Source organism: Capsicum annuum, chromosome 5, assembly GCF_002878395.1.
Source record: "Capsicum annuum cultivar UCD-10X-F1 chromosome 5, UCD10Xv1.1, whole genome shotgun sequence".
NCBI lineage: Eukaryota > Viridiplantae > Streptophyta > Magnoliopsida > Solanales > Solanaceae > Capsicum > Capsicum annuum.
The window spans coordinates 189,543,233-189,559,071 of NC_061115.1; positions in this window are offsets into that span (position 1 = coordinate 189,543,233).

Here is a 15,839-nt window from a genome sequence, read left to right on the forward strand (position 1 = left end):
GCATTACTCTTATAACACGAGTAATTTAATTACAGACCAAGACTTGACTTAAGAACAAACACTCTATAAGCAGACTAAAATTTAGAACTTGAGAAATATTGAGTTTTCACCATTTCCCTCTTTGATTTCTCAATTTACAAAAACTAATGAATTAAGAAGCATTATTTTCTATAAATAGAAAGATAATGGTTAAGGTAGAATTCTATAGGTCTAGGTATCCTATCTCATACATAGCTTACCTGCACAGTTTGTTACACTAATAGACAAAACTACACAGAGATTGTGACAGCTATACTAAACTTATGAAGACCCATAGACCTATTCACTTATTGTCAACTGATCATCATTAAAACAAGATATATAAATTTCCCCTCTTTTTTTATGACGACAAACCACAGATCTTGGAACAACAAAATTCATTCACCTCATTCAATAAGAGTGATTACCACTACTGTCAGTGAATGTTCCCCCTATAACTATGCACCTTGCTTCCCCCTATCAATATACCATGTAACTTAGAGACCTGGTCATTTGTTGTCAATTGACATTAAAATTTACTCACTTGTCAATGCACCCCCTATCAATACCTACACCTCAATACTTCAGCATATTCAATTGATTACCTATATGTCAACACTTCAACACATTCAATTAATCAGCACTCAGTACCTACTACCTACCAAGTGAGTTTAGTATGACCTTTCCAGCAATGAGAATTGGGTAGTTAAGAATTTACTTTTGCTCATAAATGATCCCAACGAAATCTCTTTTGGTGTATAAGAGCAAATAGTAGGTGAAAAAGCTGATCTCATAAGGTATAGAGAGTTTGTACAACCTCCAAATGAGGAATATGAAATTGATGATGAGAAATTACCTCTAAGGTGGTTAGTTCAAAAGCAGAGGGGTAGTAAAGGCAAAACATATGATAGAAAGTAATGTGAAGGCTGCTAGAACATACTCAACTAGGTGTTCTGAGAAGAAGTTGATAGGGTATTCTTTGAAGGATAAAAAATCATCTACTATTACGAGAAGGAGACTTAAGAAAGCTAGTGTTGTAGAGGATGAGAATGCTGAAATTATAGACATTGGTGAAGGCGAAGATATTGATGCTAATGTTGTTGTTGCAACAGAAAATTTAAGAAAAGAGGTCCAGGAAGAAGGGAATACTAGGTCCTCATCTGTGAAGTCAAGAAGTCCCACTGGGTTGAAACAAAAGCATATTGTTGTAAAAAGGAAGAAAGTCTCTGAGGAACCTAGTCTTGTAATACCCCGTACCTTTTCTAGCTAAAATCCACCCCTAAAAGATTAAGAGATAGCTTTTAAAATGAAGAATAATTATTTCATGTTGAATTTTCCATATTAAGACCTCCCATTGTGTGGGAAATTTAATAAGAATTCCAACGATATAAAATTTCCCTAAATCCAATGACCGAGTGAGAAGTTAGGGATATTTTAAGCTTCAGTCGTAAAAAACCGTGATTTGGGTCCTTCGTGCGTCACGGATATGGTTTAAATAATAATTTTCAAATTCCAGTGAGACTCCACAATATTGGTGCCTTACAAAGAGGTTAAATTTCCCATTCATCAAAATCCAGTGAAACTCCACGATTTCCCAGCGTTGCAGAGAAGCCCTTTTTCCCGTTTGTCCATTTCCAGTGGCTCACTGCGATTGTGGCACATTGTGGTGATGGCCCAATTTACAATCAAGAAGAGCATCATAATAACTCTGCATTGTAGAGTCTTTCCAAGTTCCAATTGACAGTTTCCAGTAGGCCACCGTGATTATGGCGCGTCGCACCATAGGCCAAATTCGAGAATTTTCCCAGTTCAGAGTAAAAATTTAAAATGGTCTCTTTGGTCTTTTCCCAAGACCTAAGTTATGAATAATAGATGATTTAACCCATCCTAATCATATTACATTCACTTTTCACTAAAATACTGTCAAAAAAAACCCTAGATGATCAAACTTTCTCCCCAAGAAATCCAAATTCCTCTATTAATTCTCTAAGGAAATTCAAGATTTAGGAATCCCATTACAAGAACTCTAAGGATTCATCTCCAAAGCATCAATAGGAATCCAAGATTCAAGTTTTAGCATCTTAGATCATCAATTGAGGTATGTAGGGTTATGAACAAGGATAATCCTTTTATCCTTGTACCCAAAACTTATTTTAATTATAAATTTACTAAAATTTTATGTGATTTCTCATGAAATTGAAGTTAGGGTTTATACCCAATATTGCTATTTATGATTTTATGAGATTTCCAATGATTTAGAAGTTGAATTGCATGTTTATATTCATATTTTCATGGATATTGCAGAAACTTCCAGGTTTTAAGTTGATTTATAAATGTTTACATCACCAAGAATGAATATTATGATGTTTTAACATGAGTTTGTTACATGGATCACTAAGCCCTTATTAAGATTGCTATTTTAAGATTGTTTGTGCTATAAGCACCCTAAGCTGAGATTATTCTCAGATTTTTCTATAAAGATTTGACTTTTTTGTCCTGAGCTAAGATAAAAGAATCCACTTTGTTTATATGACTTGAGATTTAAAGAAAGAAATAGCATAATTGGTTTTCTTGTTAACCCTTGTGCTATATTTTTTTGAAGTGGATTTCTTAAAATCCTGAGCATATGAATAGGAGTAGTATTTAGCACCGAGATTGGTATGTTACCAAGGTTTCATATCCCAGAACTATGTGCCACCTTAGGATTAAGATTATTCCCACTTCTACATGGGTGACTAAGATTGTGATCACTTAAGATAAGAAGTTCTATTTCGATGGCAAGGGTAGAACATCTCAACCCAGCGTGGGAAGGACGTGGGACTCCATGAATGCTCACATGGTTTATGTCGGTTAGAAGAGCCTCCCAAAAAGATGTCCCCTGCTATTAAAACAGTCTATTGGTTTAAAGCCTTAAGATAAAATCATATGTTTTGAAAGCTATGATTTTAAGATTCTTAAAGTGTTGAGATGAAGTATTTCCCTTACAAGTTGACAAGATGATGTAGTAGCTTTCAAAAAGAACAGATTTTAGAACTGAATGTAATGGCTCACAAGATTCATACCATATACTTTATTGTTCATGATTTATGATCTTCAGTTTTCAGATTACTCAAGCCTATGTGAGTCATTTACATTTAGCATGCATGATCTTTTTAATAAATTATGATGATATTGTTTACTTATTGCATTCACCCCCATATGCTTAGTACATCCTCAAAGTACTGATCCATATATATGTTTATATGCTACATTGTCTTATAATATAGATTCAGGTGCTTAGTCTCAGCAGCGTGAGTGATTTTTTTAGCATCTCATCTACATCCCTACAGTTGGTGAGTCCTTATAGTTCAGGGACTTGACTATTCATATTTTTAGTTTATTAATAGATTTTTCTATATTCATTTTAGATAGTTTGAGTCAGTTGGGTCCTGTCCCAGTGACTCTCTAGATTCAGTCAATAGAGGCTTGTTGGACTACTAGATCTAGTTTTACACTTTTGATTCAGTATTCAGATTTCTCAGTGTTGTTTTCCCAAGAATTGTGAGATAGTATGTTTCAGATAAGATTTTTGTATTTATTATGCTTTTATATTCATTTCCCTAATTTTGAGATCCAAAATTAGTAGAAAGCAGACAGGGTTAGATCAGGACTACATGTTGTTTGAAGCACCGTGTGGCATCCCGGAAAATCAAATTTTGAAGCATTACAAACTTGGTATCAGAGCCTAAGGTTTAGTGAGTCTTCGGGAGTCAAACAAGCTGCATTATGTAGAGTCTTGATCATTGGTGTGAAGCGTGCCACATTTATGAGCAAGAGGCTATCGAGCATTTTAGGAGCCTATCCCTTCTTTTATGATATATCGTGCATTTAGTGTCTCTATCTACTTTTAACTCATGCTTTCATGTGATAGAAAATGCCTTCTCATCAAGCTTGCCAAAACAATAACCAGCCATCTCAGCCCGCAGATTCTTTGAATGAGGATTTGTCACATACAGAGTTTTGAGCTACCTTTCAAGCACTAACCCAAGCTTTGACAGCTAATGTTCAGGACAACCGACAGGCTGCAACCCCTCTTCAACAAGACGAGGACCTAGTCGCAGCCAGAATTTAAGATTTTTTTAGAATGAACCCACTGGAATTCTTTGGGTCAAAAGCAAGTGAGGACCCATAGCTTTATCTAGATGAGATGAAGAAGATCACCCGAATTATGCATGTTTCTAAAAAGGAGAGTGTAAAATTGGCATACTATAGGCTGAAGAATGTTACATATGATTGGGTAGTGATATGGAAGAAAAGTAGAGGGGAGAATGCATCTCCTATGACTTGGCAGATATTTCTGGATGCGTTCTTAGATAAGTTTTCCCACGTAAAATGAGAGAATCTAAGATAGAAGAGTTTATGAACCTGAGGCAGGGCTCAATGACAGTGAAAGAGTATTGCCTCAAGTTCAATTAGTTGTCTAAGTATGCCCCTAATCAGATGGCTGACCCTAGGTCAAGCATGAGTAAATTTATGACCGATGTATCTAGTTTAGTAGTTAAGGAGTGTAGGACTGCTATGCTCATTAGAGACATGGATCTTGCTATATTAATAATGAATGCTGAGCAAATTGAGGCAGAGAAGTTGAAAGAAAAAAAGAAAGAGTGAATAAGAGGGCTAGAACAGGGCAGTTTGATCATGGTCAGAATAGGTCTGGAGGAGAAAATCATTCACAGTTTTAGAATCATTCATCTATGCATGCACCTTCTTTAACCAGTGCTCCTGCACCTAGAAACAGGCAGGAACAGTGAGGTAAGTCTTCCATGTCTAGATCTCAGAATGGTGTGAGTGGTAATCCCAGTTATCCACCATATACTAGGTGTAGTAAGGCCCATCTTGGTGAGTATTTGTGGGGTCAAAAAAGTTGTTATAGTTGTGGCCAGCCGGGTCATGAAATCAAAGAGTGCCCGTATGCTAGACAGGAAAACAAAGATGTTCATCCCCAGACTCAAGCTAATAGTGCACCAGCTCCTCTAGGTCACTCAGCTCCTCCTCAGGGTGCATCATCCAGTATCGGTGGCGGTCAACGGCAGAATTGGTTTTATGTTTTACCATCTTGCTAAGAGCATGAAAATTCACCAGATGTTGTTACTGGTTGCTTCATGTCTTTCATTTTGATGTTTATGTGTTGTTAGACCCTGGGTCGAGTTTCTCTTATGTGACCCCATTAGTTGTAGTAAATTTTAAGATAAATTCTGAAAAGATCTCTGCGACCTTCTTGGTTTCTACTCCAGTAGGTGAATCAGTTATTACTAAACAAATCTATAAAAAGTATTCTATCACTGTCCTTCATAAAGTCATGTTAGCAGACTTAATAGAGTTACACATGGTTGATTTTGATCTTATCCTTGGTATGGTTTGGCTCCATTCCTGTTATACTTCTATAAATTATCGCACCTGAGTGGTGAAGTTTCAGATCCCAGATGATCCAGTCTTTGAGTGGTCAGGAAATTCAGTGTCTCCCAAGAGTCATTTCATATTTTATCTTCAAGCCAGAAAGTTGATTTTCAAAGGGTGTATCTACCATCTAGTTTGAGTCAAAGACACAAAGTCTGAGACTCCAACAATTCAGTCAGTCAGTGTAGTTAATGAGTTTCCTAAAGTTTTTCCAGAAGATCTCCCAGGGGTACTTCCCGATAGGGAAATAGAATTCGATATTGACCTTCTCCCAGATACTCAGCCTATTTTTATCCCTCCTTATCGTATGGCTCCCATAGAGCTTAAGAAGTTGAAAGAGCAACTCAAAGATCTTTTAGATAAAGGTTTAATACGGCCCAGTATTTGTCCATAGGGTGCTCCTGTCCTATTTATGTTAAAGAAAGATGGTTCTTTGCGATGTGCATTGACTATCATTAGCTGAATAAGGTCACAGTCAAGAACAAATACCCTCTTCCTAGAATTGATGACCTGTTTGATCAACTCTAAGTACAAGTTATTTCTCCATGATAGACCTTAGATCCAGCTATCATCAGCTTAAGTGAGAGAATGTGATATTCCAAAAACAGCTTTTAGAACCCGTTATGGTTATTTTGAGTTTCTAATCATGTCTTTCGAACTAACCAATGCCCCAGCAACTTTCATGAACCTCATGAATTAAGTGTTTAAATAGTATCTAGACATGTTAGTCATAGTATTTATAGACGATATGCTTGTGTACTCCTGTAGTGAGGATGACCCTGTAGAGCATCTTACAATTGTCTTTGAAACTTTTAGGGATCATCAATTGTTCGCCAAATTCAGCAAGTGTAAATTTTGGCTAAGATCAGTAACCTTTCTCGATCATATTATTTTCGCCGATGGTATTAGAGTTGATCCCTAAAAGACAAAAGTCGTAAGAAATTAGCCTAGACCTATCATCCTGTCAGACATTAGAAGTTTCTTGGGTTATGCTGGTTATTACCGCCATTTTGTTGAAGATTTCTCATCTATTGTGTCTCCTATGTCTAGATTGACCTAAAAGAAAGTTAATTTCCTGTGGTCATATTCCTACGAGAAGAGTTTTCAGGATTTAAAGACTTGAGTCACTTCAGCCCCAGTTCTAGCGTTACCCAATAGCACAGATGGTTTTTTGGTGTATTATGATGCCTCTAGAGTTGGTTGGTATTATGTGTTGATGCAGAGAGGTAAGGTCATAGCCTATTCCTCTAGACAGTTGAAGCCTCACAAAAAGAATTACCCAACCCATGATCTTGAGTTAGCTGTTGTGGTGTTTTCTTTGAAAATTTGGAGACACTATCTGTATGGTGTATATGTTGATGTATTCATGGACCACAAAAGCTTGCAATATGTGTTTACCCAGAGGGAGTTGAATCTTTGCCAGAGGAGATGGTTAGAATTATTGAAGAATTATGATATGAGTGTGTTGTATCATCCGAGTAAGGCTAATGTAGTGGTAGATGCCCTTAATATATTATCTATGGGCAGTGTTGTTCATGTGGAGAACGATAAGAAAGAGTTAGCTCGAGAAGTTCATCGTTTGGCTAAATTAGGTGTTAGGTTGGTTGACTCAGCTAAAGGGAATGTTTGGGTTTAGAGTAGTTCCGAATCTTAACTAGTTTTGGAAGTGAAGGGGAAGCAAGATAAGGATCCTAGTTTGGACAAACTGAAGGAGTCGGTTAAAGACCAAAAGGTGGAGGTTTTCTCCCAAGGGGGAGATGGCGTGTTGAGAAACCAAAGTAGATTGTGTGTGCCATGTGTATTATGGGGGAAGCACATGGTGCGCGTTATTCTATTCATCTAGGTACTACTAAGATGTACCGCGACGTACGAGAAATCTATTGGTAGAGTGGTATGAAGAAATATATAGCAAAGTTTGTACCTAAATATACAACTTATCCATAGGTTAAGGTGGAGCACCAAAGACCTGGTGATACATTGCAAGATTTGGTATCCCCACTTGGAAGTTAGAAGAGGTGAATATGAATTTTGTGACTGGTTTACCCCATTCGCATCATCATCATGATTTGATTTGGGTTATTGTAGGCAGATTGACTAAGTCAGCACATTTCTTGCCAGTTCAGACATCTTATACAGCGAAGAATTATGCTAAGTTATATATCCGAGAGTTAGTCAGATTCCATGGAGTGATAGTCAGATTCCATGGAGTGCCTTTTTCCATCATTTCAGATAGGGGTACTCAGTTTACTTCACAATTATGGAGAGCTTTTTGAAGGGTCTTGGTACCCAAGTCCATCTTAGTTTAGCTTTCCACCCTAAGACAGATGGCCAAGCAGAAAGGACTATCCAAACTTTAGAGGATATGTTGAGAGAATGTGTTCTTGATTTCAAAGGTAGTTGGGATGAGTATTTGCCATTGATTGAGTTATCTTATAATAATAGTTACCATTTTAGCATTCAGATGGCCCCGTTTAAGGCTCTTTATGGGAGGAGATATAGATCGCCCATAGGTTGGTTTAAAGTGCGTAAGGACATTTTACTTGGGCTTGATATAGTGTTTAAAGCTATGGATAAAGTTAAGTTGATTAGAGAAAGATTGAAAACAGCCCAGAGTTGTCAAAAATCCTATGCAAACGTGAGAAGAAAGGACCTCGAGTTTGAGGTAGGTGATTTAGTATATTTGAAAATTTCACCCATGAAAGGGGTGAAGAGATTTGGCAAAAAGTGGAAGCTTAGTCCCGAGTATGTTGGTCCCTTCTGGATTTTGAGTTGTGTTGGGAAAGTAGCTTATGAGCTTGATTTGCCCGCAGACTTGTCAGTCATTCATCCTGTATTCCACGTCTCTATGCTTAAGAAGTGCATCGGTGACTCCATTATTGTAGTTCCTTTAGAAATCTCAAATATTTAGAACGGCCTTTCATACAAAGATATTCCAGTTGATATTTTAGATCATCAGATCCGTAGACTAAGGAACAAAGAAGTTCAATTGGTCAAAGTTCTTTGGAAGAATCAGTCTGTTAAGGGTGCCACTTGGGAAGCAGAAGCAGATATGCGAGCCAAGTGCCCTCACCTTTTCTCCACAAACTCAGATTTAGCTGAAGGTAATACTCTTCCTTGATTCAGTTATTTTCTAATCATATATTCTTCTATATAGTTGTCCTCATGTAAGTTCATGCAGTCACAGAATTATTCAAAAGCTCAAAATGATTTAGATTCAGTTGTTCAATTTATTTCAGTTGTGCATGATAGTTTATAGCCTGAGATTCCTCAGCACTCTCATCTTATCTAGCCATATTTGAGGATGAATGTGCCCAAGGGGGAGATATTGTAATACATTCTACCTTTTCTAGCTAAAATCCATCTCTAGAATGTTAAGAGATAGCTTTAAATATGAAGAATAATTATTTCATGTGGAATTTTCCAGATTTAGAACTCCTATTGTGCAAAAAATTTAATAAGCTTTCCAACGATATAAGATTCGCCTCAATCCGATGACTGAGTGAGAAGTTAGGGCTATTTTAAGCTTCAATCGTAAATTCTAGTGAGACTCCGCAACATTGGCGCATCGCGAAGAGGTCAAATTTCTCATTCGTCAAGATCTAGTGAAACTCCGTAATTTTTACATCTCGGAGAAGCCTTTTTTCCCATTTGCCCATTTCCAGTGGCTCTCCGTGATCGTGACACACGGTGATGTCCCAAATGGTAATCTAGCAGAACATCATGATATCTCCGCGTCGCGGTGTCTTTCTAGGTCCCAGGGGTAGTTTTCAGTAGGCCACCGCAATTATGGCGCGTCGCACCGTAGGCCAAATTCAGGAATTTTTCCAGTTACGAGTAAAAATTTAAAAGGGTCTCTTTAGTCTTTTCCCAAGCCCTAAGTCATAAATAACAGATGATTTAACCCATCCTAAGCATATTGCATTCACTTTTACGAAAATACTCTCAAAAAAATCCTAGATCATCAAACTTTCTCCCCAATAAATCCAAATTCCTCTATTAAATCTCTAAGGAAATTCAAGATTTAGGAATCCCAATACAAGAACTCTAAGGATTCATCTCCGAAGCATCAATAGAAATCCAAGATTCAAGTTTTAGTATCTTAGATCATCAATTGAAGTATATAGGGTTATGAACAAGGATAATCCTTTCATCCTTGTGCCCAAAACTTATTTTAATTACAAATTTACTGAAATTTTATGTGATTTCTCATGAAATTAAAGTTAGAGTTTATACCCAATGTTGCTATTTATGAGTTTATAAGATTTCCAATGATTTAGAAGTTGAATTGCTTGTTTATGTTCATATTTTCATGTATATTGCAGAAATTTCCAAATTTTAAGTTGATTTATAAATGTTTACATCACCAAGCATGAATATTATGTTGTTTTAACATGATTTTGATGCATGGGTCACCAAGCCCTAATTAAGATTGCTATATCAAGATTGTTTGCACTATGAGCACCCTAAGCTGAGATTATTCTCAGATTTTTCTATAAAGATTTGACCTTTTGGTCCTGAGCTAAGATAAAGAATCCAATTTGCTAATACAACTTGAGATTTAAAGAAAGAAATAGCATAATTGGTTTTCTTTTAAACCCTTGTGCTGTATTTTTTTTAAGTGGATTTCTTAAGATCCTGAGCATAAGAATAGGAGTAGTATTTAGCACTGAGATGGGTATGTTACCGAGGTTTCATGCCCCAAAACTACGTGCTACCATAGGATTAAGATTATTCCCACTTCTACGTGGATAACCAAGATTGTGATCGCTTAAGATAAGAAGTTCTATTTTGATGGCAAGGGTAGAACAGCTCAACCCAATGTGGGCAGGACATGGGACTCCATGAATGCTCACATGGTTTATGTCGGTTATAAGTACCTCCCAAAAAGATGTCACCTACTCTTAAAATAGTCTATTGCTTTAAAGCCTTAATATAAAAGCATATGTTTTGAAGCTATGGTTTTAAGATTCTTAAAGTGTTGAGATGAAGTATTTCCCTTACAAGTTGACAAGATGAAGTAGTAGCTTTCAGAAAGAACAGATTTTAGAACTAAATGTAATGGCTCACAAGATTCATATTATATACTTTATTGTTCATGATTTATGATCTTCGATTTTCAGACTACTCGAGCCTATGTGAGTCATTTACATTTAGCATGCATGATCTTTTTAATAAATTGTGATGATATTGTTTACTTATTGCATTCACCCCCATATGCTCAGTACATCCTCAAAGTACTAATCCATATATATGTTTATATGCTACATTGTCTTATAATGTAGGTTCAGGTGCTCAGTCTCAGCAGCGTTAGTGATTTTTTTAGCATCTCATCTACATCGCTACAGTTGGTGAGTCCTTATAGTTCAGGGACTTGACTATTCATATTTTTAGTTTATTAATAGATTTTTCTATATTTATTTTAGACAGTTTGAGTCAGCTGGGTCCTGTCCCAGTGACTCTCTAGATTCAGTCAATAGAGGCTTGTTGGACTACTAGATCCAGTTTTACACTTTTGATTCAATATTCAGATTTCTCGGTGTTGTTTTTCCTAGACTTGTGAGATTAGTATGTTTCAGATAAGATTTCCATATTTATTATGCTTTTATATTCATTTTCCCTATTTTGTGATCCAAACTTAGTAGAAAATAGCCAGGGTTAGGTCAAGACTACTTGTAGTTCAGAGCACCGTGTGGCGTTCTGAGAAATCAGATTTTGGGACATTACAAGTCCCAAGATGAGAAAAGTTGTTGATGAAACACCAAGCAATGGTTCCCAAAGAAGAAGCAAGGAGGTAAAAAATGAAAGATGGATCTAGAAAAGAAAGGAATGAAGTCTTAAAAGCTCAAAAAGTATTGTCTGGTAGAGTTTTGAATTCTAGGATATATGAAAAACCTGGTATAGTAGAGCCGGTGGAATATGTAAGACACCAAGGATGGTTACACATCTTAGAGGAACTATCCCCCATGTTGTTTGAGAATTCTATTACACTATGAATTTCTAAAATGATAGGCTAAGAATAACTGTCCAAATCCAAGTAAGTAGATAAAACTGGATAAGGAATCACTAGGGAAAATCCAAGATATATCTGTTATAGGGTTGAGAACTGTTGTAAAGCAACAAGCCTCAACTGAGTTCATGATTGATGCTTCAAAAGTAGGAGAGACATCAATAGATGGTGTGACAAAGAAATTTTCTCAAAAGTGAGTTCTAATTAGTGTTTGAATTTATAAACAAGGTCCTTTTACCCAAGTCAGAGAAAAGGACTATTGCTTTTATTATCGATTTATGTCTGATAGAGTGCCTGAGAAAATTAGAGTTGATATGTCTGCCTACTCTAATGATAGAGCACATGCATAAGGTCATCCATGAGAAGGAATGCAAACATGGTATGCCTTATGGGTACTTCTTGAATAGGGTATTTAATCATTTTGGAGTAGTGAGAACAAAGGGTACTCCAGGAATAGTAAAACAAATGTTTAGTCTGACAACTTTGATTGAAAATGAGCGTGCAGAAAAAACAGTGGGAACTGTGTCCCAAATGTCAGAGATGTTGGTTGTTCAGGAAAACTTGAGCAAAGAAATGGAGGAGATGAGGGTGAATTTGGATGCTAAAAATGCAGAGATTTTGCATCTCAAAATAAAGAACCAAAAATTATCCTCAGAGGGACCTGGTGTTGCTGAGACTCTTGCAGCTGGAAATGTAGCACTCAAGACTATAGTTGTTGAACTCACTAAGGAGGTTCAAGGGAAAAATATAAAAGTTAAAGACCTTACTAAGAAGTTGTTAAATGCTTATAGTTCAGATACTTCTAGAATAGAGATGTTAATCAAGTCCCTCTCCCGTAAACCTTCCTCTACCTAAGTCCTGTTATTCCTATCCTTGTATTAACCCTGTGTCAGTTTCCTATACCTATGTCTTTTGTTGCTTAAGGATTAGATATTTTATGTTTTTTTTGGTATGCTGTAATGGTACTGATCCAATTATATATGAATAAATCCTTGTTTTTGCTTCTCATTTTGTCTCTTCTTTACTTTAAAAGTTATTCTTTATGTAAGTGTTGCCCCAGTGGTCATGAGTTAACTAATGTGTGCGTATTTTACTCTTGGTTTAGTGTTCTTACTTTTTAATGATTCCAAAAGGGGGAACATACTGAACTCATGTGGTAGGGACCAAGTACTGAGTGTTGATCGGTTGAACGTGCTGAAGTGTTGAGGTATAGGTAATCAGTTGAATGAGCTGAAGAGTTGAGGTATAGGTATATTGACATGGGGAACATTAATAAGTGAATAAATTTTGCTGTCAATTGATAACAAGGGACCAGGTCCCTGGGTTGCATTGTATATTGACAGGGGGAAGCAAGGTGCATAGTGATAGGGGAAATATTTACTAACAGTATTGATAATCACTCTTATTGAATGAGGTGAATGAATTTTGTTGCTCCAAGATCTGTGGTTTTTCATCCTCAAAAAGGGTTGGGAAATTGTTATATCTTGTTTTGATGATGATCAGTTGACAACAAGGGACCAGGTCCCTAGGCCTTCATGAGTTCAGTACAGCTGTCACAATCTCTGCGTAGTTTTATCTGTTAGTGTAACAAACTGCACAGGTGAGAAATGTACGAGACAAGACCCCTAGCCCAATCAAAATTCTACCCTAATCATTATCCTACTATAAATATAAAAGAATACTTCTCAATTCGTTAGTTTTTACAAATCGAGAAATCAAAGAGGGAAACAACGAAAACTCAACATTGCTCAAGTTTCAAGTTTCAAGTTTCAGTGTGCCTAGAGAATGTTTCTTCTTGAGTTAAGTCTTGGTATGTAATTGAATTACTTGTGTTATACTAGTAATGCTTGTCTTGTGTCTTCAGTGTGCTTAGGTAGAGTTACCTCAGTTGATATTGGTTAGAGTTAATCAATACTGTGAGGAGATCTTGACAGGGTTGTCAAGGAGAGTTTGTAATAGAGTTATAACAAATTTTTGGAGCTTAGAGTTAAGTTTCAAAAGGAGTCTGTAATCATGAGTTTGATTATAGTGGATTGTTGAGTTTTTGTGAGGGCAAGTTGTGGTTTTTCCTCCCTTGAGCAAGAAGGTTTCCATGTTAAAACATTGTGTTCATTACTTTCCTGCAAAGTTTTGTTTTCTTACTGCTTTACTGTTTTATTGTCTATGTCTGACTCTAAGGAATTTGGTCCCTCACAAGGTGGTGCACCCCCCACATTTCATCACGATATAATGTAGATGAGCAAGATACCTAGACTTATCAAGTAACATAGTTTAAATTAGAAAATAGTTGATACATTTGAATCATTTCCCATTCAAGTTGGGCATCGACTCGAGTTGAGCTGAATTATTTGAACTTAAATACAAATTAAATATAATGTTCTATATATCTTCTAGTTGTGTGCTAAACTCAAATATGATTCTATTACATGAATCGCATAAAAAGAAATGCATAAAGAGGTTACAAATTAGATCTCGACGTACCACTAAATTGAAGTATTTAAAAGTGAAGTTAAAATTGAATCATTTTGTTCTTGTTTTGGAGCGTCGTCAGTAAAAAAGATATTTTTGAACTATTTTGCAAGGTGGAAAACATTTGAGCCAAAATTAAAACGATAAGGATATTTTTTAGCAGAAAACATAGCGAAAGGAAAAACTGACCCATTTTAAATAGTTCGGGATATATCTTCCCTTTTTATGCTTTCAAAACCTCACGTTTCATGTCCAACTTCTACCAAAATGTCAATTTCGCATAAATCTTCTTTAAATGGTGAAATGTACATACATATGATAAATGTTTTAAAGTATTAGCAAATTAATTCTACTCAAATATTAAGAAGAAGAAAACAAATAGAAGTACATATGATTCTCCAATCTTATATTGTTAGCTAACTGTAGTTCATTAGCATTAGAAAAATTAAGTTTTTTGAGGCAATTTGAAAAAAAAAAAAAAAAAAAAAAGAATAACTTATTGCAATTAGTTCACATCACGTATATTGACATCTAATTGTAGTTTATTAGCATTAGGACTTTATGGATATCTTCTAAAATGTCACGTAAATTTGAACTTCTTTTTCTTAATTTTACCGTATATTTTCACATACACAAGAAAAAAGAAAACCTACAAACACTAATTCTCCATATTTTGTTCTTACTCTATATTTTAGGATTCTTTATGTTTTCATTGATCAAATAATAATTTAGAAAAATGAGTGAAAAGACGATTTTGTCTAAAGTAACGTCTTTCTAAGGGTCTTCACACTTTTAATATATTATAGATATAGATTATAGATATAGATAGATTTGACTTATTTGTATATTAACTTTTATATATATATATCTTGAAATTTTTCGTTTCCTCAGCGAAAAATTCTGGGTCCTCTATTGATGTGAATTGATCTCTATATCCAAATAGCATTAGCCTTTAGAAGAATTTGTTTGAGTTTGCCTCTAACATTAAGGCTCATAATCTCATTAGAAAAGAACTCATCTCCAATGAACACTGCTGGCACACTTGATTTACTCCCTAGTAATTCAACCAATGCCTTCTCCATTTCCTTTCCATTCGAAACTTTATCGAGCTCGTAAACTATAGAGTTTTCTCCAAAACCTTAAATTAGGGTTTTGATACTTTGGGAGATGCAACAAGTGCTTTTGCTGAAAATCACCACTGGACTTTCTGCTCCCAACTTCATCACCATATCCATTTTTAGACCTAAAAAAGAAAGTGTGATTGAAGGAATAGAAATTTGGGAAGGTTTGTAGAGAAAAAAAACAAAGGTTATGTGTTGAGTTTGATGCATATATATATATATATATATTAAAAGTGTGAACCTTAGAAAAGTGATTTGAATTTTTTACGATTTGAATTTTTTTGCCTTTCATTAAAAGTCTCTGCTTTTGACAAAATCGTCTTTTCATATTTTTAGCTATTATTATTAATTATTATCTATATTTTTAGAACTTAAAATTAATTAAATTATAAATTTTTACCTATTTTCAATAGGTAAGAACTCCTATCAGACATTAAAGTTAACTAGAATTTTACTTATTAAAGTTTCCTTTTATAAGTTTCCTTTTATGAACAAAAAAACTCAAAACCCATTCCCTATAAAAACCTTTTTGTACAAAAAAAATTTCGGTCATTATACAATTGGACGATTAAACCATCAATATATTGTCATTAAAATGCTTTTTTAGGTATATATGGAGTCCGACAGCACCGCTACTTTACACCCATTCGTATTGTGAGTGTCCCAACGTCTCCTTCTAGCTCTGGAACTTTAATGTCTTCCGATCGACATAGCTCTGCACACTGCTGAGTTAGCTGATTTGTAGCTATAGACTTCAGTTTATCTTCATTAGTCTTTAGCTTTTCTAT